Source organism: Lacerta agilis, chromosome 8 (genome assembly GCF_009819535.1).
Source record: "Lacerta agilis isolate rLacAgi1 chromosome 8, rLacAgi1.pri, whole genome shotgun sequence".
Lineage (NCBI taxonomy): Eukaryota > Metazoa > Chordata > Lepidosauria > Squamata > Lacertidae > Lacerta > Lacerta agilis.
Window position 1 is genome coordinate 30813741 of NC_046319.1, and position 26993 is coordinate 30840733.

General features: G+C 43.5%; 1 long non-coding RNA gene across 3 annotated transcripts; it reads left to right on the forward strand.

The window, feature by feature from the left end:
* Window positions 1-1177: 1177 nt before the first annotated feature.
* LOC117050865 lies at window positions 1178-26100 on the forward strand. Of its 3 annotated transcripts, none has more exons than XR_004427134.1 (5): window positions 1178-1553; window positions 5824-5935; window positions 12854-12962; window positions 15684-15754; window positions 25992-26100. It is a non-coding gene; the product is annotated as an uncharacterized LOC117050865 (long non-coding RNA). The 3 variants fall into 3 exon arrangements; XR_004427133.1 differs by lacking the exon at window positions 25992-26100 and adding an exon at window positions 15992-16326; XR_004427132.1 differs by lacking the exon at window positions 25992-26100 and having other exon boundaries at window positions 15684-15974.
* The last annotated feature ends 893 nt before the right edge of the window (window positions 26101-26993 follow it).

Consider the following 26993-nt stretch of genomic DNA (forward strand, 5'->3'; position numbering starts at 1 on the left):
CTGCAGAGATGTAAACCCCAAAGCATATTGCCCCATTTTGCTGTCAGACCCTTTAGAATGTTTGTAGAATGAGAAGCATTACGAAATATGTTCCCTGGTAGTCCTCTAGGGTTGGCCAAAGTGATTCATGCTTCCTCAAACAGGCTTAATGGTCCACATGTGTTTAGACTTCTTGAAACTCTGCTGTTTGGGGACAGGGGGAAAGCTTAGCTGGATGGGTTTAACAGCAAGACCAAATCTTGTCAAAAACAACAACCTAACTTCCAGTTCAGATTGGGAATTTAACATCCTCTTTTTATGTATTCTTTATTATTTTCTCAAAGGCTTCCCATTTTAATTACAAAACTGATTTGAAACTTCTTTTTTATTGTGCCACAGCTGCTTCTGAGATTCTTCACTGGATACTGAATTACAACTGGTGATCTTTTAGTGCAATCCTATGTAGATTTACCCAGATGTGAGTAAGTGCCTGAAGTGGAAGAGGGAAAAGGATGGGGGGGGGGTGTTAGGCCCACTGTGGTCGATCACAGAATCATAGAGTTGTAGATTTGGAAGGTACCCTGAGGGTCACCTGGTCTAAACACCTGCAATGCAGGAATCTCAACTAGATCATACGTGACAGATAACCATCCAACCTCAAACATGAAGAGAAGTGGTATCCCATCCCATCTCACCTCACTTTGAACATTACACTGAGTTTATTAGCGCTTAGTCCCAGGTAAGAGTTCATAGGATCGTAGCCATAAAAAGCTTTGCAGGAATTCTCTTTTCACAATCACCTGGTATTCAGAGGCATGATTCCTCTCACAGTGAAGGTAGACTATAGCTGTCATGGTTAGTAGCAACTGATAGATTTACCCTCTGTGAAATAGACCCTTGATAAGCCCCTTGGTGCCCTACTCAAGACTTAAGGAAGCAGTGGTGGACTTTGGGCTCTCAAATTCCAGCAGCAGCCTGTGCGATGGTAAATTTCAGCACCCTCTGCCGCTCCATTCTACATAATTGTTGCAGCCCTGGCACCCAGTGCAGCCCAACTGACTATGCCACCCTAAAGCCACCTCTGAAGGAAACTCGTCAGCTCAGTGGTGGAGCATTTGCTTTCATGCAGAAGGTCTCAGGTTGAATCCTTGGGGTTCCAGGGAAGACTGTGAATGTTCCCTCTCTGAAACCTTGCTGCCAGTCCATGTAGAGAATATTGAGCTGAGTGTCCTGACTCAATAAGGCTCTAGGCAGTTTCTTACATTACTGTAAGATGAGGGGGAGATGTCTTGTGGTATTACCAGCAGCACCTTTTTTCTTCTCTTCTCTTTTTCTTCTGTCAATGGCGTTTGGCTTCAGAGAGTTTTTTTTCTTTCTGGGTTGCATCAAAGCACGTCCTGCCTCATCGCACCTTAGAGCATCCTCAGAGCGCAGTGACATGATCTGTGCCAGCCCACCTGGAAACACAACCGTTACAAAGCAGCAGCATCACCGATTCTCTTTCTACTTCTGCCATCAATGAACTGGAGAAAACAAGAGGCAGGAGCAGGCCAAACAGTGGGGATGCAGGCAGGGTAAGAATCGCTTTCTTTGTAAGGATAGAGGATGTAAGCCAAAATTCACCCCCCTGTCTTGTCAGCGAAGTTCCAGGCGTCAGCAGAGGATGCTGGCTGAACTTTGCCGCTTTCTTCATAGCATACTACATCTCACATGGCAGAGTCCTCATCTTACCCCCATGATAGAGGTGACATGATAGAAGTTTACAAAACCATGCACGGCATGGAGAAAGTGGAGAGAGAAAAGTTTTTCTCTCTCATAACACTAGAATTCATGGACATCCAATGAAGCTGAAAGTTGGAAGATTCAGGACAGAAAATAAAGTACTTATTCATGCAGTGCGCAGATAAATGATTGAACTCGCTCCCATAGGAGGCGGCCATGGCCACCAACTTTGATGGCTGTAAAATGACAAATTCATGCAGGAGAGGGCTATCAATAGCTGCTAGCCATGGTGGCTATGCTCTGTCTCCATGTTTGGAGGCAGTATCTTTGAGTACCAGTTGCTGGAAACCATAGGCAGGGAGAGGGATCCTGCTTGCCTGATTCCCACAGGCATGTGGTTGGCCACTGTGAGAACAGGATGCTGGACCAGATGGGCCATTGCATGATCTAGCAGGTTCTTATATGTTCTTATGATTGCTGCATTCTTGCCTCAATATCCAGAGACGTTCGTAGGAGCTTCCTCAGGCCAGGTCAGAATCTTTTATTTTGCTCACAGGCACAGCAGCAGTTGATTTAATCCCGTATTTCATATTTTGTGTTCTCTTTTAATATGTGTTATTGTAGGCAACCAATTAATCACAGTTTCTTTGATTAGTTTGCCAGATTGCATCACTGCAGTTAGATTCATTATTTCCAATTGTTCCCAAAAGTTCCTAACTGTTTCCAATTTCTTTGGCTCTCTTTGCTCTTTTCATGCTTTGGCGTAGAGTGTCCTGGCTATGGCCATTATGTACAAAATCCGTTTTTGATTTTATTTTATACTGTCTTGGCCTTGCTTGGCCTTGGCATGCTTAAGATTCTTTTTTCCAAGAAATACTTGGGTCCAAACTAGACACAATGTGAGCTCCATCAGGATGCAGATCCAGGAGACCCGTGGCTGAGACTGGGCTACACAGGTGTAACTCCCCATTCTCAGCTCAGATAAGGGACCCAGCTGGCTGAGCCAAGCCTAGCAGATTGTAAACCCTGAAAAGGGGGTGTTCTGGAGGCAGGACCAGAGATGGGGGTATTAGGCGGGATTCTAAGATTGTTTAGCTTGGTCACTTGTGCTGACAACCTGTCATAGGTTAAGCCAGCAAAAAGGGCGATATAACTCAAAGACTATTTTAAGGGCTTGTTTTCCCTCTGCCAGGCTTAGGCCTGCTCAGCCAGCAGCAGCCTTGCTCCTAAGCAAATTTTGGAACTGGGCACCCCTATTTTTTATCAAAGAAAGGTTGGAGGGTATGGAATTATGTGGAACCCCCCCCCCCAAGCCAAGGAGATAAGTAACTATACAACCTTTAAAAGACATCTTAAAGCAGCCCTGTATAGGGAAGTTTTTTAATGTTTAATGTTTTCGAAGTTTTATATACTGTATGTTGGAAACTGCCCAGAGTGGCTGGGGCAACCCAGTCAGGTGGGTGGGGTATAAATAATAAAATTATTGTTATAGAATAGGACATCCCTATTTCCAATGGTTGGGGCACGGGTGGCTCTGTGGCATGCGCTGCTCTGATTTGCCAGAAGCGGCTTACACATGGTCCTTTACCTTTACTTTTTATTTCCATTGGAGAAATGTTGGAGGGTGTGGTGAATTGTTAGTCTGCTGGGCGTTGTTCCTTCTCAGGTCTAGCTCATGAAGAGGCTTCTTTCTGGCATTGCAGCAGCGTAGATTTATGTTTGCACCGTTTACAATCACACCGTGCTCACATTTGTACTTGTCAGTCAAGTAGTGATCTATTAATCAAACAGGACGCCTGGGGTGTTCATTACAAAAAAGAAAGAAAAAAGGTATGAAGACTGAATATGAATGGTGATTTTAGTGCTTTTGACAAACAAGGATTGTTAAGCCCCCCCATGCCCCCATGCACTAACAATTCATTATTAAGGGCTTGCTTGTAGTTAAGTGACAAGAACCCCAAATCTCTTATTCAGTCACTGACATGGCAGTTTATTCCTGTTCACCCCACCCAGCCCCACTTCTGTTCATTCAGTGCCTAAGAATCCCTGCTGCTCTTCCCAGCATGCATTGCTGTGTGACCCCTGACCTCTGGCAGTGATTAATTGTCTTAGTGTCATAGCAATCACCTTGCTCTCTCTGATCCTCGCTCACTTTGTTCTCTCTGATCCTCGCTCACTTTTTCTCGCCAGATCTCCCCCCCCCCATTAAAAAAAAATATCTCTCCAGTATCCTGGTTACTGTAAAACAAATTAAGAGAAATGGATGTTGCCTGTTGCTGGACCCCAAATCTCTTAATTCTTGATTCTGAGGCAGCTTTCTGCTCATGTTCTTTTTTTCTTTTTCTTTTACCTTGGATCTGATGAACTGGGAGGAGGTGATCTGCATCTGTGTCTGGACTCTAGCATACCCTCCAAGTGTCCTGATTTTCCAGGGACAGTCCCAGAACTATGAAAGTCATCCCAGCTTCTGATTTTATACCGGAATGTCCCTATTTCCCCTGCCAGGGCCGCCAGAATTGAGCTCACGGAGGAGGAGGAGGAGGAGACTGTGCTTCTCCAGAGCGGCAGCGGAAGCTGCGAGAGAGCTCCCGGCCTCCCCATGGCCGCTGCTGCCAGCCTCCTCCATTGGACAGTTCGTGGCGGCGACTGGAGAGTAGGCAAAGATGAGAGGCTGCGGCAGGAAAGGGGGAGGAAAGCAGAGCAAAAGGAGTCTTGTTTTTTTTAAAAAAAAATACGCTTTATGTGTCCGCATGTAATCTTGCCCCTTTCTAAAATTTATTTATGTATGCTTTACTTTTTGTAAATCTACCAAATAATAAAATAAAATTGGGATTAAGGGGTTTTATCTGGACGGCGGAAGGTGTGTGTCCCTTGGTGAAGTGGCGGCGGCACTTGCCCTACTTCTGACAGGAAATGCTGGGGTGGGGATAGAGATAAAAATGGGGTCTGTTTGAGGAGGGTCAGTTTCGGATGTGGGGAATGCCCCTATTTTCATCTGAGGAATGTTGGAGGGTATGCTCTAGGCTGGGCAGAAAGGCAGGTCTGTGACAAGACTCCTGCCTGGCACCCTGCAGAGTTGCTGCTAGTCGGTGTAGTCAGTATTGAGCAAGATTGGACAATGATCTGCTTCCAGACTTGCCACTGTTTTCAAGGTTCAATTATAAGGGAGGTCTTGTGCAATGAACCCACTTCCCTTAAAGAACAAACTTTCTGGGAGACACAAGGGTGAAAAGACAGGTAAATATGCCCCTCTTAGGCTCACTCAAATAGCACAAGGAACCTTTCCCCTGTGAGTGAAGGTTGCTGTGTTTAGGACTTTTTAGTTTAGAGAAAAGACGAGCAAAAGGTGGCATGATAGAAGTTTATAAAATTATTCATGCCATGGAGAAAGTGGATAGAGAGGAGGCCCTCTCCCCTCTTATAACACTAGAACTCATGGACATCCAATGAAGATTCAGGACAGATAAAAGAAAGAACTTCTTCAGGCAGCACTGAGTTAAACTATGGAACTCTCTTCCATAGGAGGCAGTGATGACCACCAGTTTAGATGGCTTTTGAAGAGGATTGGACAAATTAATAGAGGAGAAGGCTATGGATGCCACTAGCCATGATGACTGTGCTCAGCCCACATAGTCAGAGACAGCAATGTTTCTGAATATCAGTTGCTGGAAACCACATTTATTTATGCCAAATCCTGCTAAAACAGAATTAGCAGAAACAATATCAATCCACTTTGGGGTTGTTGTTTTGTATAAAAAAAAAATAAGTGAAGGGAAACACTTAGCAGTTTTACACTCTTGATTCTGCTACTGAGGATGAATGCGTTAGCTGTGTGGTATCTTTGTGACACTTGTTCAAGCATGGTGTGATTGTTAATTATTTCCCTCCAACGCTTTAATGTTGATTTGACAGGTTGTCAGGTTGTTTCTCTCTCTCCCCCTCCCCCAGCATTGCCTTGAAGAAATGTGAGCATATGCCTGTGTGTGTGTGTGTGTGTGTGTGTGTGTGTTTAAATTGTGCAATGAAATTAAATGGTGTATGACAAGAATGTTCTTTAAATAAGCCTTTAATGTATGTGACACCTTTTGGAGGAAATAATGGAAGCTGGTTTTGTATTTACAGCTGCAGTTTCTACAACCAGTCTTGTATTGATTCTGCAAACCCCTTATTAACACCTGGCTGCGCTTTTGCAGTTTGCTGTTTGCCTGTGAGATTAACCCGGACAATTGCTTAAGTGAGTACAACTGCTCCTATGGTCCCGAGGTGATAGAAACCCCCCCCCCCCTCATCTGCAGTCTATCTGAAGGAGATAGTCAGTTTCAACAGAAGGCTGTGTAGTGGTGCTGTATCTTTGGAACACCCTCCTAGCTTTTAAGTGTACCTTGAAAATTTATTTGTTTGAAACAGCGATCAATTAAATGGCTTTAAAATGTTTTTAAGTGCTTCTAGTTGTCTTTTAAATGGCTTTAGACCTGTTGTTTTAGGTTTAGATTGTCTCCTTGGTATTTTAAAGATTGTTTTATGTAGTTAATTATCTTCTGTAAGATGCCTAAGAAGCGCAGATCCCTGAAAAATGGCATACAAGTATTTTAAACAAAATAGTTTGTGGATCTGGACTACTGGTGGAATTCCAAAGGCTTGTTTCTACAGATATTCTGTAGATATTCTAAACAAGATATTCTACAGATATTCTGCTCCAGTCTTCTCGGAGCACCTAGAAGTGCTGCTCTTCCATAGAGCTATGCCTCATTGTTGTGGATGTGTTTCCTTTTAATCACACGAAGGCCCCATGTGCACTAAACATTAAAGTGGCATGATACAGCCATAGCTTCCCCTGTAGAGCTTTAAACAGTCATAGATTTCACCCCAGGGAATCCTAGGAACTGTAGTTTGTTACAGGTGCTGAGAGTTGTTAGGAGACTCCTATTCACCTCCTAGACTAGAGCTATGTTGCTTTGCCATTTGAACTTAATGGCCCCAGATTTCTCCAGGCAGATCTTCCTCGGTAAAGTCATGTTAAATGTGCAGAACTGGAAATTTCACAAACAGCAGTGGATTGATAAAATTTGGGAGATCTGAATTACGTAGCAACTCACTCTTCAAGTGCAGTGAGCAGCAGTCCAATTTTTAAAAAGATGTTATGACTGCCGTGGCTTCCGTTTTATCTCCTTGGTGGAAGCTCTTCAAGATTCTGACCACATTCCAATCAAATGCAGATGTATATATTTTTCTGACTGCGATTCCATTATGTAACTTATGTGCTGAAGCTCTCTTAAGGCAGATGAACACATCTGGTTGTGCTGATGCAGGTGTACCATGACGTTTTTTCTTCCTGAGCTCCTCCCAGTGGGCAGCAGTCTCCCGTTAGATCATGCATTTTTCAAAAATTCAGTTTTCAATGCCATGTGCATTTTCACGCACACTTTATCCCAGTACGTGCATTTTTGTAGGCGTTGCTCAGCTGGAGAACTGCATTGCAAAATTTGGAGACGTATAGATTACAAAGGATGGTTGCATTTCAGTTTGCACGTTGTTTTGAAAGTTGGTAAGGTTCCCCTTTCCAAGTGAACTGAACCTAATTTCTGCCCCTGCCAACCCTATCAACCTCTATGGGGCCTAAGTTAGCCACGGCTCAAGTCCCATTGATTTCAGTGGGAGCTCAGTCCAACTACCTTAAGCTTGGATCCAACCTGTTGCCTTGACAGATGACTGACAGAGGTGCAGTATATCCTGTGGCATCTTAGATTTCTTTGACACGTTAGAGAGCTGAGAAGCTGCTCCATTTCAAAGCACACAGATAGGATGTTGGTATTTGCCCAGCGCACCAATGTCTTCAGATGTTTGCTAAGGTTGGATACATGATCTTGTTCTGCTTAACAAGCAAACAGTATGATCGCCTTGTCCCTTGGCGTTCTTAGAAACCAGGGTGAATCATTGAGGCAAATCCTCCCCCCCCCCTTTACGTTCCTTCCATGCGAGTAAAGAGAAACCTCCCTCCCTCTCCTCTCTCCCTTCTTGTTGGCTGGAGTTCCTTGTGTACTTGGAACACTCTGCTGAGCTCGTGAGCTTTTGACAACTGTGTGAGGATCAGAGACACCGAATACCTGGGCTGCGGCCGCAACAATTATATTTTCCAAACATTTTAGGGTGTTTAACAGCTAGGAATGCTAATTCCGTGCACTTTTACCGCTTGGTGGCTACTAGTAGCTTGTCAACATGTGGAGCTGCTTTGCCTCAGCTTCTCTCTAGGCTCGCATGCTGTGGAGTGCAAGTAATATGTTTAGCGTGCAGTTATTGCAAACGAAAGGAAAGCCAGTGTGGCTTAGTGGTCAGTGTTGAACTAGGAACAGAAAGATTCCCGTTCATGTCCTCCTCACTTGCCTACAAAGCTTATTGAGTGAATTTTCGGCCAACTATTCTCTCTTAGCATGTCCCCCTCCTAGGGCTGTTGTGGGGATAAAGAAGAGCTACACCTCACTCTTCACACACTGCAGCTTTTCTCCAAATTATAAGGATATATGAGGAGAGCCCTGCTGGATCGGAGCAAAGGCTTAGCTTAGTCAGCCTCCTGGGGTGCATCAAGATACGGGCTTACTACTGTAAACAAGTAGTGGTGGTGGTGGTTATTATTATTAATTACCTGCCCTTCACCCTAATGTCCCAGGGCAGATTGCAGCATTTAAAACACATTATTAAAAACCGTTTAAAACAACTTAAAACTACAGGACTAAGGTGGGGCTTAAAAATATGCCTCTACAGTGGTACCTCTGGTTACATACGCTTCAGGTTACATACTCTGCTAACCCAGAAATAACGCTTCAGGTTAAGAACTTTGCTTCAGGATAAGAACAGAAATCGTGCTCTGGCGGCGCAGCGGCAGCGGGAGGTCCCATTAGCTAAAGTGGTGCTTCAGGTTAAGAACAGTTTCAGGTTAAGAACGGACCTCCGGAACGAATTAAGTACGTAACCAGAGGTACCACTGTACATTTTCAAAAGCCAAGGTAAAGAAGACTGTATAATGAAAGTGCCAGGCTCACCCATGTGGCGAGGGAGTTCCACAACTTAGGGGCTGCCACAGGATGCCTTCTCCCAGGCTACCCCACTCCCCAAGCTGCTGAGGGTGGAGGAAATACCCAGAGGGGCCCCTCTGCCAATCATAACACCCAAGAGGGTGTGCAGGGAAGGAGGTAGCCTTTCAAGTATTTGGGGCCTGCATCATTGTTCAGACATAGTAAGTGCATTGTTGGTAACAGTTTTTAAACTTATCAGACCTTACCTGGGAAGCAGCAATCAAGAGTAAATGTGGAGTGCGGGGGGGAGATATATGGGCTGGCATTCGGATGCCAGCAATGCCATGTAGGCATTAGGGATTTAATGGCAAATATACCTAATCTGTACTTTCCAACACAATCCAGGAACCAAAATGCAGCCATTCACTCCAGAATTTGCAGTGCAGTTCTCCTGCTGGGTAATGTCTATGAAAAACTGCACATACCAAAGCATGCATACAACAAATGCATTTGTTATTAAACATAACATACAAAAATGCATTACATTGGAGAAAACTGGCTTTGCAGAAATGTGTGGGACCTCTCTGTACAAAAACAAGCCCTTCATCCCATTGTAGTCAGGAGGTGTTATCTACTGTGGAGCTATCTTCATGCATAAGAACAAAGGACAATGATGGTTGAAGGGGACATTCTCTTGCTTGGTGGCCTGTGAATCATAGCCAATGTCTGACATAATAAAAATAACTTGAGACAAGTTTTACTGGGTGACCTTGGAGGGGTGTGTGGTCTGTTGGCTCCCAAGGTTATGGCTCTTTGGAGATGAGAGGCAGGTTTTGTTGTCCTGGGATCGGCAAGTGTTTGAATGTAATAATAAATACTTCAGGAATAAGAGTTTTCAAGGGAACAGATAAAGTTAAGTAGGAAGAAAGGACACATACCATGAAGTTTATAACCACTATGTTATCTTGCCATTCAGCAAAAATAAAAAGGTGGAGTCCTAAAAGAGATTTGGGGGGGACGGACGGACCCATAGCGATGACTCCATCTGCATGCCTTAATCTTAAGCAATCCATCCTTTATTCTCTCTTTTTTTCTAGTCTCAGAGTATTTACACTAGCCATTCAATATCAGCGTTAGAGCCCAGGTATGTGGAGGATTGTTGCTTCAATGTTGGATTAAGGGAAGGACATAAAGATGTAAGAGAACAGGGAGATGTCTGCTGGGTCAGGCCAAAGTAGTTTAGCATCCTGTATAATATAGAGCCTGGCAAAAAACAGGGGAGGTGAGGTCCCCCAAATTTAAGGAAGAAAAGACAAAAGGCACAAGAACCAAAGTGGCAAGGAATCGATATCAAAAAGAATGATTGTTTGAATATGAACAACTATCCTTAGAACCATGTGCAAGTATATGTGTCTAGAACACAAAATCACAAACTACAAATACAAAATCTCCCAGCTGTAACCACTGCATACTGCTAAATGGCACCCCCAACCTCCACAGCACTGCGATATTCCAGGGCAGTGTTTTCAACCAGTGTGCCATGGCACCCTGGGGTACCTTGCATGATGGTCAGGGGTGCTGCGGACAACAATGGCCTCTGTCCGTCTTTCCTTTCCTCTCTCCCTCTTCTGATGTCGTCTCGTATATCTGCTTCCCAAAGGCTTGCATAGCTGTTTATTGCAGCAGCCCTAGCTATAAGCTCTGCAGGTGAATAGTGCCTCTGGGAGGCACTTCTCTTTGGGGTGGGGTGGGGGGCAGCTCAGAGACCTGGGATGGCAGCAGCATCTGCCTGGAGGACTGCCTTGGGGGAGGAGAGGAGAGGAAGCTGAGGGAACACTCCACAAGGGAAGGGTGAGAGAAAAAGGGTGAGAGGCTGTCAGCTCTGCATGCAAGGGGTGACATAACTGGGCTCCTGAGCCTCACGGGGGTGCCGCAGAAAGAATGTAGTTGGTCAAGGGAGCCGTGGACTCAAAAAGGTTGAAAACCTCTGTTCTAGGGAGTTTCAGGCACTTACCCAGGGTCTGTGTGTCTTTTTGGAAAATAAGGCACAGCGGTGACGGTGGCATCCTTTATTTACACATATATACAACCTGAGCCTTTGATGGAGGGGTCCCCAGCATTATACTCCAAGAGGGCCTTGCCCCTTCCAGAAGCGCAGCATTGGGTTCAGACATCAGCTATTTTTCCTCTGCCTCTTGCTCTCTGCTTGTCACATAACATCTTCCTCCCAGCTTCTAACCCACAGTTGCTTTTTCTGAGGTGTGAAAGGAGCCTCACTCCATAGTTGCCTCAGAGAGATTCCTGGTGATCCATTGTTGTCCTAACGGCTCATTGCCCCACAGGCTGACACCTCCAAGAAAATTAGTCTGAGTTATTCCATGGGATTAGCTAGGTGTCAAATACACAGTTTAGGAAGTTTGCCTAGCTAAATTAATTCTTTCACATATGTTAATTCCAGAGAATTAAAAGCATCTAACACACATCTTAACACACATGGGTCTAGCAACAGACTGGCCTTAATTAAATTCTAACACTAACTTCATCCGGAATTTAGGGTGTCTTGCACCCACAGATTCATAACAATACAAGGCAATGGAGTTTTCCAAGCAATACAGATAATATGCAGGATTGTATCTTGTTTAGATGGCAGTCATTATTCCCCCTTATCAACTCAAATTTTCTTTCAGGAATATGTCGTTCCTGTTGATCTTAAATTTTTAAAATATAATATACTGCCTCCCATTTGATAATGTTAGAATATAGGAATGAAGCCGCAATATATGTATTCATTGTCACTTAGGAAGATACCTTTTATGCAGAGAAGGTCAGTTGTAATTAATGGACCTAACTTAGGGCTCACCCAGATTTGTGTTTTTATCCAGCACCTAGAAAGCATGGGTCCAAGCAGTGTTCCATTTGTCTTGCAATTTCTTGGCACAGGTCTGAGTGATTTTGCCCTTGCCCCACTGCTTTTATTAGTGATAAATTGGAGCAAACATCAGTCTGGAGAAAACCCAATTTCTCTTCTTTGCCTCCAAATTTGTCTCTTCTTTGCCTCCAAATATCACTTTGATCTAAATTGGCTGTATAAACAAAAATTGGGCAGTTAAGATTCCATAGGCCAGTTTAAAAAATAATATAAAATCCAAACTTGTGTGTGTGTTTTGGGGTGTGTGTGTTTTCCATTCCAAATAAGAGCATTTGCCTAGAATGGAACCAGAGATCTTGTTCCGAGGAGCGCAAAACAATTTTAATGCCAACAATATTTTACACAGTATAGTACTTCCCTTACCCACTAACTCTTCCATATAGGAGCAAGCCCAAAGGAACATTTCATGTGGAATTATTTAATTTTGATTAACAGAATGCTACTTTTAGCTGGGGAAAAATGTTCCCATAGACTGGTAGGCAACAGAAAGGCTGTATAAAGCCAGATGACATCACTACTTTCTCAGAGCAACAAAAGACCAATGGCATCTCCTCTTGCTGAGAGAAAATCAGCAGCAGCTTTGGATCCAGGGCAAATACTTCAGAAATTAGGGGGTTATTGGCTGCTCCTAGGACCTGACACCTATTTCGCAAAGCACATCCAGAATCTCCTTTTGGTTCTTAAGTCCATTTCCGTACTTTTATACGTATTTTACTATACCAAACTGTATGTTTCTGAATGGAAAACTTCTAATGAATGCACCTGGGAATGCAAAATGGTCAGTTTAAATTTGAGAAACTGTGACCGGGAAATTTGGAAGATGAGAGAAGCCAAAATGGATAGATTTGGCCATTTCTAATTGCCAGATTCCATTTCTGAATTAAATATAGGAAGTGAAAAAATAATTAAATACTGTATGGTTAAGGAGGAAGAGTATAGTCACACCCACAGCATACATTAAAAGCACACAACTTCCTCCAAACACACCCTGAGAATTGTCGTTTCCCCCTCACACAGAGCTTTGATTCCCAGCACCCTTAATAAACTACATGTGCAGATTTGATCTATGTATTTATGTGTGTATGAAGGATTTTTGGGGGGAAATTCCCCACGAAGTGGGGAAAGAGGGGAAATATTTAGCTTCTGGTTTTTGTAAAGCTTGTTTGGGATTTAACGTCTGGCTTTAAGATCATTCACCTTTCTGTCTTCAAAGCAACCTGAAGAAAGAAGGGAACGAGAGACGTCAAAGATGTTCATAAATCACCGAAAAGGAGAAGAAGCCGCAGACCATCAAATGTGCAACAGAGCAAAGCATTTTACGGGTATATCTGAAGGAAAGGGGTAGGGGTGGGAATCTGTTCTGGGTTTTCGGTTTCCAAGTGCGTAATGCTGTCCTGCTAGCCAAGTATCTCAGGAGTGGAAGACTCTTCAGCACACAGTTGGTATGTGACTCTTGCGGCACCTGAGAAAATATACAGGCAGTGTGCCGGCCACAGGAATTTCATACAGAATACTCACTGCTGTTACAACCGGCAAACTCCACACATCATGTGCAGATGTTCATAGGAAGCTGCCCTATATAAAAGCAGGCTATTGGCCCATCTAGCTCAGTATTGTGACTTAGGCCTCCTCCAGATGACCCAAATCACTGCCCCCTTTTGTTCCATAAACTTATTCTCAGTGCCCCCACCCTATAAAAAGCGCTACTCAGAATAGCAGTTTGCATTGCCAACTGAGGAATAAAACAATACAATAAAATTCAAAACAGTAGCAATTAATTGTCCATTTATTTGAAATACAATTGAAACTATTTAGTTTAATTAATTCAACAAAATCATAGAATTGGAAGGGACCCAAGGGTCATCTAGTCCAACCCCCCGCAATGCAGACATCTCAGCTAAAGCATCCATGACAGATGGCCATCCAACCTCTGCTTAAAAACCAAGAAAGGAGAGTTCACAACCTCCCGAGGGAGACTTCCGCTGTCAAGCAGATCTTCCTAATATTTAGTTGGAATCTGCTTTCCTGTAACTTGAAGCCACTGGTTCAAGTCCTACCCTCCAGAGCAGGAGAAAACAAGCTTGTTCCTTCTTCCATGTGACAGCCCTTGAGATATTTGAAGATGGCTAAAATGGATGACCTTGATCCAGTGATACCAGCTTTTCAAACTATGATAGACATTTACACCTCCAGCAACCCCTTGCCACCCCCACTTGCCTCTTAACACCCCCCATGGTAATCCCACTGCCCCCAGTGGGTGGTACCACCCACCTTGGAAACCACTGGGTTAAACTATAGCCTGAGCACACACCATACATTTTAAGCACAATTACTTCCCCCAAAGAATTCTGGGCACTGTACTTCATTAAGGGCCCTGGGCATTACAGCTCCAGGAGGGTTAGACTGCAGTTCCCAGGATTCTTTGGGTGAAAATGTATGCATTAAATATATGGTTTCTGTTCAGTATCTATTAAGCAGCCACCTTTATTATTTGCAGGGAGGTTGTACGACAATAAGCTTTCGTCCTCATTTGCTTGTGGTGAGTTTATATGCTCATTTATCATTTGCAGGTTAGTATTAAAGGTGTTCCACAGGAAAAAAAATCTCTAGGTCAATCCTTCAAAAGCTGGAATTCATGGTTTAATTTCTTTTCTTGCTGTGATGACTCTGCTGTAGCAGAAGGCATCTGTAGTGAAGGGCAGTATCTCCGTGGTGGATCATCTGCTTTGCATGCAGAAGGTCCCCAGTTCAATTCCTGGTATCTCCAGGTGGCACTAGGAGAGAATCCTGCCTAAAACCCTGGGGAGCTGCTGTCTGTGTAGACAATACTGAGCTAGATAGACCAATGGTTTGACTCTGTCAGAGGCAGCTTCCTATGTTCCTATTGGTGCTGTGAGAAAAGGATGCTGGACTAGATGGGCTTTGGCTTGATCCAATAGGGCTCTTCTTATCTTCTTATGCAACACAACTTGGAGCAGAGGTAGCCAATGTGGTGTCCACCAAACATTGTGGACTAGAGGTCCCATCATCCATGACCCTGCTAGCTGGGGTTGATGGGAGTTGAACAACATCTGAAGGGCACAACATTGCATACCCCAGTCAGAACCAGTGCCAAATAATGTGCAGATGAGGCATCAATACACAAGCCACAAAGTGCATCTCATTCAGGATAATTAAATGAAGTCAGAGCGGCCTCAAAATAGGCCAGGGGACCTACAAGCATACATTGGGTAGTATTCAACACTAGGGCTACCCAGAGTAGACCCACTAAATCAGGGGTCAGCACCCTAAGGCTCAAGGGCCACAAGCAGCCCATGGGGGTCATTTAACCAGCTCATGAGCCGCCCCCAAACCGAGCCACCTGTTCGGCGAGTCCCCGTTCACTGCACTAAACTATCATAGGTTCTTTAATTTCAGTGGGTCTACTCTGAGTAGGATTTAGGTGAATGCCACCCATAATTAAGGCTTTATAAGAAATCTACAAGGGGAATGTGTAATCTGCTCAGGATTGTTAATACGATGTGTTAAAATCTCTTTTTAAATGTACATCTTCGCTAATCCTTAAGTGTGCTTTGTTTTCAAATATTTTAGTTCAGTTGCTATTATTTTAATCCTGTACATTTCATGAAATTGGCTGGTCCTCTTAGCAGTTGAAGATTGCAATGCAATCCTAAACACACCTACTAAGAAACACATCCCATGGAACTGCGAACTGCGTAAATCGCCATAAGATTGCCCTGTGAGAAAACGTTCAACTTTTGTACATTTAGAATGTTGTTGTTGTCATTGTACTACATACAATGACAATAAAGTATCTATCTATCTATCTATCTATCTAATCTTCATTATTTTTTATCATCATTATTTTAAGCATGTATGTGTTATGAAATTGGCTGGTCTCCTTGGCAGCTGATGATTATAATCTTAAATACGTCTACTAAGAGATAATCCCATGGTGGAGCAGAATATTCCACTATTGTACATACAGAATAAAAGTTGTGCCTATATAAGGTATACAAGCAACTCCTTCCCTCCCTATACAGCATTAGCAGGAATGCCTCAAAGGACAAAATCATGACCAGACCCTGGCAGAAGAATGCACATATGGTTAAAGGTAGGAGACAACCACATACACACACAGCAAGCTCTGCTCACATCTGTTGTTTGTTTAACCAGCCTTTTCCTTCTTCATAGTTGTTGAAGGAAAGAGGGGAGGGTATGTTTGGAAGGGGGGAATGATCAGAGAGGCTTTGTTTTCTAACAGAGAGAGAGAGAGAGAGAGAAAAGTGGTACAACTCAAACACAGATCAGTTTTGTACAGCTTTAACCATAATGGTTTTTTTCTCTCCAGGCCAAGAATGCTGGGAATTATAGTTTGGCGACATGCAAAAAATTATCTCTGTAAATTGCTTGAGCCCCCTCCCCTTAAATAATCACACAGCTACAGTTCCCAGGGGAGAGGAAATTACATTTAAACCAGTAAGGCCATAGTGTGGGTTTGCCTCCCGCAATAAAAAAAAGTTCAATTTTAGCAGGAAACGAGGTTAGCAACTGCCTTGTAAGACAGTAAAAGGCTTTTTGATTTCACCTCTCCAGTCATTTTCAGTTTTATTTAGAAGCAATATATTAAAGGAGGTGAAAGTATCTGATTATTGCTCCATCTACTTTGCGCCAGTCCCAGTGTTGTTCATGGTTATTGTTTTTTCCCAAAAAAGATACACAAGCCTGAGGATTGTCTCACCTGCGGGAGCAGACAAAGCTACTGTCTACTGAGTCAGGCTGTGTCCATCATGGGCACACCCTGGCAGGGACAAAGGCAAAGCCCAGATGCACCATCCTTTTAAAAAGTGAATAAATTCTGAACACCAGAACCTGGAAGCCAGTTTTAAACCCCTGCAATGATGCCAATGTTGCTGTGTTCCAGGGCTTCGTAAGGAATCCAAATGACATTTCCCAGCTGCCTACTACGGTACGGTAAGTCTTACTCAAAGTAGATCCAATGAAATTAAAGAACTGAAGTCTGTCATGATCATTTACTTTAATGGGTCTACTCTGAACAGGACTAGTGTTGAATACCACCCATAGTAAAGAGCTTTCAAAATGAGCCAGCTCAAAGATCACTGGTCCGTCAAGTTCAGTATTGTCTAATCCAGTGGCCTTCCAAAGTCTTGGGCGGGGGTCTTTCCCATCATTTGCTATCACATCCTTTTAACTCGAGATTGCTCAAACAGGCTTGAAATAAAGAAATAAAAATGAGTAAACCTCTTTCATGTACATTTTGTTGTCATCTGTGAGTGACCTTGCAAGGTAGGTCAAGATTATTATCCCCATGTTGCAAGTAGAGTTCTGGTGCCCTGAGCTGAATTTAGAATGCTCTCCCTGGAGACCTTTGCCTGGCACTGAATATTATGTCCTTTCAGCACTAAATGAAAACCCTTTCCTTTGCCCCAAGCGTGTTAGATTTAAGTTTTTATTCATTTTAATTAGGCTTGTACAATGTGTGTCCCCCTGCACTGCTCCTGTTTATATTATATTTTATTTGATTGCTATTTCTATTGTGTTATCGGTGCATTTTATTGTTTTAGCTGCTCTGAGAGCTCTTGCTGGAAAATTTCTAAACAAATTTTCAAAACAAACAAACAATAGCACCTGCCTTGCAGAGTTGAAATTAACTACAACACCACAGCAGTTCCTGTTGCTTTCAATTCCATTTCTGGTCACACTAGATCATGACAAAGAAACAGCAGTTGGCATGTAGGTTTTAGATAGCAAAATGCCCACCATATTTGGTGTGCAAGGGAGGAGAGATGGAGAACTCCAGCCCCTTCCTAAACATCCCCTCTCCCCGGTTTGGCATTGCAAAACGTTTACTTAAAAATTAACCAAATAAATACATAGAGGTAACATTTCACCAGAAAGAGGTTACAACCTGAAAATCTCTTATACAATATTTCTTATCTCTTGGTGGACTCCTTGATATAACTTAATTCTGTTCCAACACAAGACAAAGCGTCTCCAAACTTCCATGAGTATGATTGTTCCATTTACCCATCGCTGAAGTTTGCCAGCTGTTTTGGAATCAGTCGTCAAGCATTGCTAGATTTCCCCCCCACCCCCAGGAACACAGGAAACTGCCTTGTACTGAGTGAGACCATTGGTCCACCTGGTTCAGCATTGCCTACACTGACTGGCAGAGGCTCTCCAGCACTTCAGACCAGATGTCTCTCCCAGCACAACCTGCAGATTGAAACCTGGGTTTCTTTTGCATGCAAAGCAGATGCTCTACCACAGAGCTATGGCCATGGCCATAAAGTGTTTAGCAACTAAATTATGAGCTGCAATCTACGTATTGTTTACTTAGGCATTTGTATTCTGTTTTCATAGATTGTCCAAACAGAGCAAGAACAAAATTTCAGGTTTTAGAGACATCATTTCCTCTCCAGTCTCTTTGATAGTTCTTATGATAAGTTTCCTGAAGTTTATTACATACTTACAGGACCACCACATTTGCCTGAAGCCTGTGTTTTGTTCCATATGCTGCCAGCAACATGAATTAGCTAAGCCAAGTACAGCTGCCACCAGCCCTACACACTCGCCACGCTGGCTGAAATTGTTGGGATTTGTAATCCAACATCTGGTGTTTGCCACCCTGAGCTAAACCATATGGGTGACAATACCCATCATTAGTCATACTAGGGAGACCCACTGAGTTATGTTCAATGCAGTTCTATTTAGAATAGACCCACTGAAATTAAAGTACTTAAGTGAGTCATGCCCATGAATTTCAGCGGGTAAACTCTAAATAGAACTAATATTAGCTACAATCCATTGAACTCAATGGGTTTAATGCCGTGAATTTCAGTGGGTCTACTCAATTTAGTTGGCCTTGTATTTCTTGCAAGTATGGGGAATCTGACACCGCATGCAGATCATTTTAATGAAAATTTCTTTAGATCTAGCAGCTGCTTTGTTTTTTCTACTCTGCCTTATGCGCTCTTAATGTAGTTCCAGAATTAGGGTTTTCATCCCATTATTCAACCCAAGATGTGAAGAGAATCTGCAACCCCACTTTTTGTGGTGGTGGAACAGTGTTTCTGATAGTAACAGCCAATTGAAATACCAGAGTGAGTAGATGCATAACACAAAACAGCTGTCAGGGGTTTCCCCCCCACCCCCTCTTAACAAATATAAGCTTTCAGATCTATAGTTCAACCCACCGTTTGAGTGGAAGTCAGAGAAGCCATCCTTGAAACATCTGTGGTAAGGGTTGTAAGGCTTTTAAGAAATGAAGAAGAGGAAGTAAAGCAACACTAAGGGCATATTCACACCACACATTTAAAGCACTGTTATACCACTTTAAACAGTCATGGCTTTCCCCCAGAGAATTATGGGAGCTGTAGTTTGTTAAGGGTGCCAAGAGCTGTTAGGAGACCCCTGCCCCCCTCACAGAGCTACAATTCCCGGAGTGGTTTATCAATCAACACCTCTTCACAAGGACCTATCAGAATCATAGTTATGTGAGAGGAATAGGGGTTTCCTAACCGCTCTCTGCACCCTTAAACTACTGCTCCCAGAATTCTTCGGCACAATCCTATACTCATCTACTTGGAAATAAGTCCCATTTCACTGCTCGCTGGGTTAGAGGGGGCAAGGGCAAAGGCCAGAAGCGGCTCACTAGGTGAGATGGATCCACTATGCTTGTGTCCTTCAGTGACCCACCTGCTGGGAAGCTGGCAGAGCAACCAAAAAAAAAAAAAGCTGTTTTTGGCAAAAATAGGAGGAGGAGCACCAGGAGGCTGTGGGGATGAGCCAGGGGCGCCATTTGGGGGAGCTGAGCAGCTGAAGGCTCTCCTTAAATCTTCAAGCAGGGGGCCAGCTAGGCTCCCTCAAGATTCCACAGCCTGAAACGGGCCTTGCTGGGCCTCCCCACAGCTGTGATGGGTCCCGTCGGGCTTTCCCACGGCTGCAGCAGGCCTCACAGCCTCCTGCCACGTGACATCACATGTGCACATCATGCAAGTGACGTTACACACACACTGGGAACCCCCAAAATTGGGTAGAACCTACTGGGATGGGCAGTGGGTCCCTTCCTAAACCATGACCTTTGCCAAGTGCCCGATGGTGCTGACCTTGGGCATTAGCCCTGTAACTTTTTGCTGGCTGTGTGTATCCAGGTTTTGACATCAGTTATCCATGATGAAACCTTGTTGGGTTACAAAAAACCCTTAATCACTAGTGCGAGGAAGTAAATTGTATGCGGATGGGTTTTACTTGGGTCGTCAAAGAAGTGTGGTAAAAAAAAACACCGCAAGTTGAAGAATAGGCCTTTCCTTTTTGCCTTTGCAAAAGGAAACAAAAAAGCCAAGAGTGAATTGGCTCTTAATCTCCAAAGGAAGCTGATATGAGATGGATTTCTCCCTTCATCTCTCCCTGGACTGTTTTTTCTTCCTGCTGTGAGAAAACTCTGGTCACAACACACCTGTGTTTCACAGGAATATAAAGGTTTTTGCAGCAGAAACCTCTGAAGCCCCCAGGAATTCCTTTGACGCTGGGATATGAGCAGCAGCTGTGGGTCTTAATAGCTGCAGTCTCCTTTTGGGGGGACTTTAATAAACATCCCCTTCCTTGAAAAGAAGCTCCAGTTTAAAAAATATATTCTCAAGTTGTGTATTGCACTGTTAAATAAATAAATTCATTAGCCTTAAAGGTGCTTTCTGCAGGATTCTGCACTGTTGTTACCGCAAAGATGGTGACCCTAAAGAACAGTGTCACAAATGATCTGGACAGCCTTCTCTGTTAAAGGTTGTGTCTCTCAATTTGGCTGCATGCACACTAACCCATTTCTAGATGTAGAAAATGTAGTTTTTCTCAATCTGGAATTGAGGGTTGCCATATTTCGAAAAGTAAAAACCAGGACACCCCGAAAGTTTCAACAGGCCTTTCGGAAATTTCCCGGACGTATGGCAGCCCTACTCAACACACCACTTTCAATCTAGATTGATCCTAGGTCCTGCCATCCATAAGCGGGGGTCTGTTTATTTGATATACATTTGAAAATCTTTTCCTTTACATTATTCACACCTTTTCCTTCCCTGCACGTACCCCAGGTGAATGAAGAAGGAAGTAGTGATTCCACCCACAGCATCATTGGGCAGCTATGGATCTTCCCCCACCAGCCAATTTGTGGGCCCACTTCTATCTGTTTCCAAACAGGCACACTGTGGGATAATGCAGAATCAATATGCAATGACCCCCCCCCCCCCCGGGGAATGAAACTAGTTTCTCAAGAGGCGCTTCTTAGGGGCAACAAATTTGCACTATATTTCCATTGTGTGCAGACTACATAGAAAAGACTCGGCCTCCATTGATTCTAGAAATGTTGTGTGCAAACAGCCTTTATTTCCATCACTGAATAAGGTTTATTCTGTTCCCACCATCTTTCGTTGGTACCAACACTCAGTTTGACAGCTTCCTGGTGCTTTTGCCATCCTCTGTAATGAAGAAACCCAATTTGTATTGTGTTTTGTTTTTGTTTTCAGGTGGGTTTTTTTTTTAATTCAAAAAATATCCTTGTTAGAATACTACTTTAAGGGACTTCGAAGGAAGGGAGGGGTTTTTTGTTCCGTTTTTTGTTCTGTTTTATTTTAAGATATAATGAGAACTTTGTGTGAGCCGCCTGCAGCATCCCTGTTAAAACTGTGATTAATGTCACTGTATAATTCTGACAAGCTGAAGCTCTCTCATGGCATCCATTCATCTCAAGAGTTCCTCTCTAGCTCTTATTTATTTATTGAACAACATGTAAGCACCGTTCCCCCCCCTTTTTTTTGTCTAAATGTATCAGTGTTTCAGCACAGAGACTTCAAGGTTTCAGTCTTGTTGACAATAATGAGATCATTCAGACAATTACCGCTGTTCCCCCCCTCGTATGTTTTTTTTATTTCTTTTTTTAAAAAAAACCTCCACTAGTGAAGAAGATTAAAGAAAAGTTAAGGAGCTTTGTCTGTTTCCTGTTATCCATTTGCTAAGCTGGAGGGGGAAAGCAGTGTTTTGTGTGTCTGTGTCTGTGTGTGTGTGTGCGTGTGTGTGAGACACACACACACACACACACACACACACACACACCCCTTTAACATTCCAATTGTATAAAACCAGGGTAAAGACAGCTGTAATGTTTGCAGATAACTAGGGCTTCTTTGGAAGTCCTGCACCATGATCAGTTCCAACATACCCTTTGCTAACCAGGGTCAAACTCTGGGGGGAATGGAGGGAATGGTTCCAGAAAAACCTAGCTGTAGGTGGCACTGATTGGCTAGTTCTAATGCCATCACCAGGACATCTCCCACTCCCCATATCACCGAGGCATTTTCCTGTTGTTTTACAACTTACCTTAACTCTGTGCACTTGTACTTTTGTACTTTTCATTTGAAAACAAGACAAAGGATAAATGTAGGAAGTGCTAGGTATACATATGGTGCTTGCAGTTTTGTTTTGTTCTAAAGTGGGCAGACCACATAAAGCAAGGGCCCAGGCTGACCGGGTTGTTTGGGATAATGCAAAGTTGTCACTCATGTCTTTGCCTGAAACCTTAAGATCTCCTTCATACAGCTTGCAAGTTGACTTTGTTTTCCTCGAGTCACTTCATTAGTCTAGGATTCTGTTTCAAACTCTAGCTGACCTAAAGCACCTCAGACTCATTTCCCAGCCCTGACATCAGATCATCACCCACCTAAACTCATAACCCAACTCCTGAAGACTTTCCCTCAAAATTTCTGGGGATTTTTGCCCATGGTAAGATCGGCCTGAGATTGTCTAACAGCTCGTAAGGACAGAAATTTTCTGGGAAGCCAACAACATTAAGCCAAGGCACCCTGTCACAGCATTTGCTTGCTCAGTTATACTTGTAGCAGAAACAAATCTCATTAGGGGCCTGTGACTGTCCTGCTAATAACAACTGCTTTATTCATGCAAAAGAAGAAGAAAAGAGAGGGTGGAAGAAGAAACCCTCAATGTACAAATGGGAACAGGGCAGTGGGGTGACAGAGAAGAAAAGTCCCGTCAAAACTAGATTAAAATAACATCAAAGAATGAAAATAAGTGAATTCAGAGTTTAACTATGAAACTCTCTTTCCTGCTGTGTATCTAGATACTGCAGGAGCCTCAAAGCCATGATTAGCTTAGACACCAAAGGCCGAACGGTACAGTAGATCAGCTCACACAGTTATAGATGACATCAAAGCAAATTCCACATGAAGGACAAGGGCAGGTGGTACACAGCGCTACATGCGCCTCAATCAACATGGTCAATGGGGTGTCCTAGGAGCTGTTACTAAACACACACACACACACACACACACACAATCCACAGTAATTGCTTAAGTTTTCAGGATCTGCACCATCCTGCCAAGCCTTGGGATTCTGCTCAAAGATGCCGCTGATAAGAACAGCCCTGTTGGATCAGGCCAATCTAGTCCAGCATCCTGTCCTCACAGTGCCCACCAGATGCCAATGGGAACGCGTAGTAAGCAGCACCCGAGTACAAGAGCACTCTGTCTCCTCTCCTGTCACAGCCACACAATGTATTTAAAGCAGGTGGCTCTTCCCAATCCTGGAAATTGTAGTGTGACCCTCACCGAGCTACAATTCCCATGATTCTTTAAAGGAAGCTATGCACTTTAGATGGTTCTCTTCCCTATTTCTACACCAATAGCCCACTGTCCATGTGTTATCTTCCCCAGTTAAAACACAGAGGTTTTGTTCAGAACTTAACCCAAAGTCTTCACTATGGTCAGGGACTCACTGCTCATTGTGGGCATCTACTAAACAGCTGTCACTCTGTCTTCAGCTCTTCTGGAGTACTGCTGCAGGAGTTTTGCTCTTTGCAGACCTTCTTTAGATGTTCTTTATTTGTAAGCCGCCTTGAGTCCCTGTCAGGAAAAAAAAAGTGAGGTGTAAATAAGTATAATAATAATTCAGCCTTCTGTGATATCAGCTTTGGTGGCCTAACATGTTCCTCTTTGGACAGCTGCTGCTTCCTGCTGCTAGGACCTCTCAGCCCTACTCTGGCTTCTTTAGTGTGTGCTTGCCTTGGTGCAGACACTTCTTCAGTAACCAATCAAATGTTGCACTGTCAACCCATCAACTCAAGAGCCAATGAGTACAAATGGAATGCCCACTAAAAACCTATCTCAGTCCGAGCTTTTTTATTCTACTGTCTTGTATAAAAGCTGGTCTTTAATGTCAACTGACATAATGGAAAACTTCACAAGGTACAAAGTCACTGTATTGGCCTAGCTGGTCCTTGACAGGATCCCAACTGAAGACCTAGTCATTTTATCTTCCAGGCCTCCACTAGAAACAAACTGTCAATCTTTGCCCTTCAGTTAACTATTCACAAAACTTTTTTTTTTAATTACAGAACAGCATTCATAGATATAGATTTATATATCACTTATGTAACTTTAACTTCATAATATTGCTGTATGTCCGCAGGACCTATAACCAGAAATGTTGTGGCAAGAGATCCTAAGGGGTTGTAGCTTCCCATCTGTGGAATGCTCTCCCAAGCAAGGTCTGCCAGGCACCTTCATTGACATATTTTCTGCACTAGGTAAAGACTTAAGCTCCCCCCCCCACCAGGCTTTTGACAGACTAAGATGATGTTACTTTGTTACTAGTGTGTTGCCAAAGCTTCCTGTGGCTTTTATGGGGTTTGCTTTGTTCTTCAATATATTCATATTTATATTTTAAATGTGTTGTAAATTGCTTGGAGGCCTTCAGGTAACAAAAGGCTTACAAGTCTAAACAACAGCAGCAGCACCAATAATAATTGTATTAATGAGCAGTTAGGTAAAATACTGACTGCCCACTTTTTATTGCATTGTCCACAAACACAAGGGAGAATAACTCTTTTCATATATACAAAAGCTGACCATTCCGGTAAAGGCCTTTAAATCTCCAATGGGAAGCTAACCATTCCCAGTCCAGGCTGGAGCAGAGCTTATGACAGACTGCCGTGGAGTTTAGCATAAGGCAAAGGCATGTGAATCAGCCACGCAGGAGGCCAGAGGCAGGAAAGGCTATAGACCACATACCCAACTGACAAATCCAGATTGCTATTCATTGTAAGAAGTTGCTCAGGCTAGTGTAGAAGGAATGTTTTATATGGCCTTGCCTGTCTCCATTGGGTGGAGAGGTCAGCTGATCACCTTCTGCATCCTAAAGGAAGCCCTAGCCCAGAGTACGGGTGACTCAAAGAAGGTAAGGCTCTGGATACTGGCTTTTGGAGGTCCCAACTTGAGACCTCCCTCCCACCCCTGGTAAAACATGAGTATTTTTTAGCAAACCAGCATATTCTGTGGCCTATCAGACTCAATGCAGCCTGTGCATACCAGGTGTTCTGACAAGCCCCTGGCTTTGCATTCCATAATAGCAAAAGAAACAACAACAATTAAATGAGCCCCTGGTGGGTCACCATATGTGGTTGGCGGGCTGTGTTACCTTCGTTTGGTCACCAGTCGTTCAGATCTGTTGCCTAACCTCAGCAGGGTAACTGAATGGTATTGATCAAGGATATTGCAAATGCAAAGGAAAGGAAAACCACACAGTTATCTTACTGAATGGCCAGGTTTAGCAGGAGCAACAATGGGAAAAATTAGCAGCTGGGATGAAATATTTTTTTCCCCCAGCCAGCAGGGAGGTTGGAGAGTGATGTACTGAAAACAAATTTCTGAAGCATCAGAAACTAAAGAGGAAATCATTTTCCAGGTGGTCAACGTAGACTTTGGAATGTTCATAGAATGAGATCTAGCTGAAAATAACACCTGTTTTTCATTTGGCAAAGCATCCCAAATGAAGTAAGTGTTCACCCCACACCCATTATCCCTCCAGTGCTTATTGTCCGTGATCATTCGCTTCATCTTTCTCAAGAGGCACATGTAATAATGAGAGAACCTGTACATATTTTTTAAATGTCCCACAACCCCTGATCTATAGTGGTATGATAAGTCAGTTGTGCCTTTCTTTGGAACCCACCTGGCTGTAGAAGCAGGACTTGTTTTGCCTGCATTTTAGAACAAGCTGAACCACTTCACAGCTCCTGAACTGAGTTTTAGGTAATAATCAAAATTTGGCAATTTTGGGTCAAAGTGTCCAAAAATGTGCATTGAAGTGCCTATTTTAAGGAAATTTAATTAGATTTGTGTGTTCGTTTCACTGGCATGTGCTATTTTACTATTTACACTGCTTACCTAACCTTTAAAGGAAAATATTTTAGAGCATAGACCCAAAGGCAGGCTACAAATTAATAAAGCAGTTTTTGACGCTTTTAATATGCTTTGATCTGTTTCCAGGCACTCTTTGAGATGCTGACTTTCATCTGTAAAACGGCACATCACTTGCAACCCAGTTCTTCAAGGCTGAAGTGGAGAAGGGTTCCATGTGAACAGCTTTTGAACATGGGCCAGTTGGTCCTAAGAGGTAGGGGAGCACCATTCCGAAAGGGCAGGCGGTGGCCACTGTTGCCCTTGGCCAATCAAACAGGAGTTGAGTTCAGATCCCTGAATCTGGAGTGGCGGAAAGGGGTGCCGAGATGTGTCCAGGGCTGTAACTCAACTGATCCTGGAGAAGCTGGTGGGAGTCCTGGGGAGAGTTCTCTTTTATTTGTGAAGGCCAAGGCGCCCTGGCATGGGTTTGCCCTGAGAGAAGGGCCTGAGCCTCAGAAAGCATCGGAGTTCCAGCAGTGACTCTGAATAAACATCAGGAAGAACTTTCTGATGGTAAGAGCTATTTGACCATGGAACTGACTCCCATGAGAGGTGGTGGGAGATGGCTGGCCATCTATTATAGATGCTCTGGTTGAAATTCCTGCATTGCAGGGGGTTGGATAGATGACCCTCATGATCCCTTCCAACTCTACAATTCTATGGTTTAGTGATTCTATGAGCTTCCAAAGACCTCAAGGACTCCCAGCAGGTAAGGTCCTGGGATCCATGAGCCCTGTGTTTAGAAGTTGGTAATGAAGATTGTGAGTTATTTATGCTTCAGCAGAGTGTTTAGGGCAGCCTTTCTCAACCATGGAGCCCCAGATATTCTTGGACTACAGCTCCCATCATCACTAACCACTGATCATGTTGGCTAGGAATGATGGGATTTGTAGTCCAACGTTCTAGGGACCCACAGTTGAGAAAGGCTGGGTTAGAGTATTGGAAGACCAGGGTTCAAATCCCCACTTGACAATGAAACTCATTGAGTGAACTTGGGTCAGTCATTGCCTCTCAGCCTAACCTACCTTACAGGTTTGTTGTGGGGATTACACAAGGAGGAGGACAACCTTCAATTCCTTAGAGAAAAGG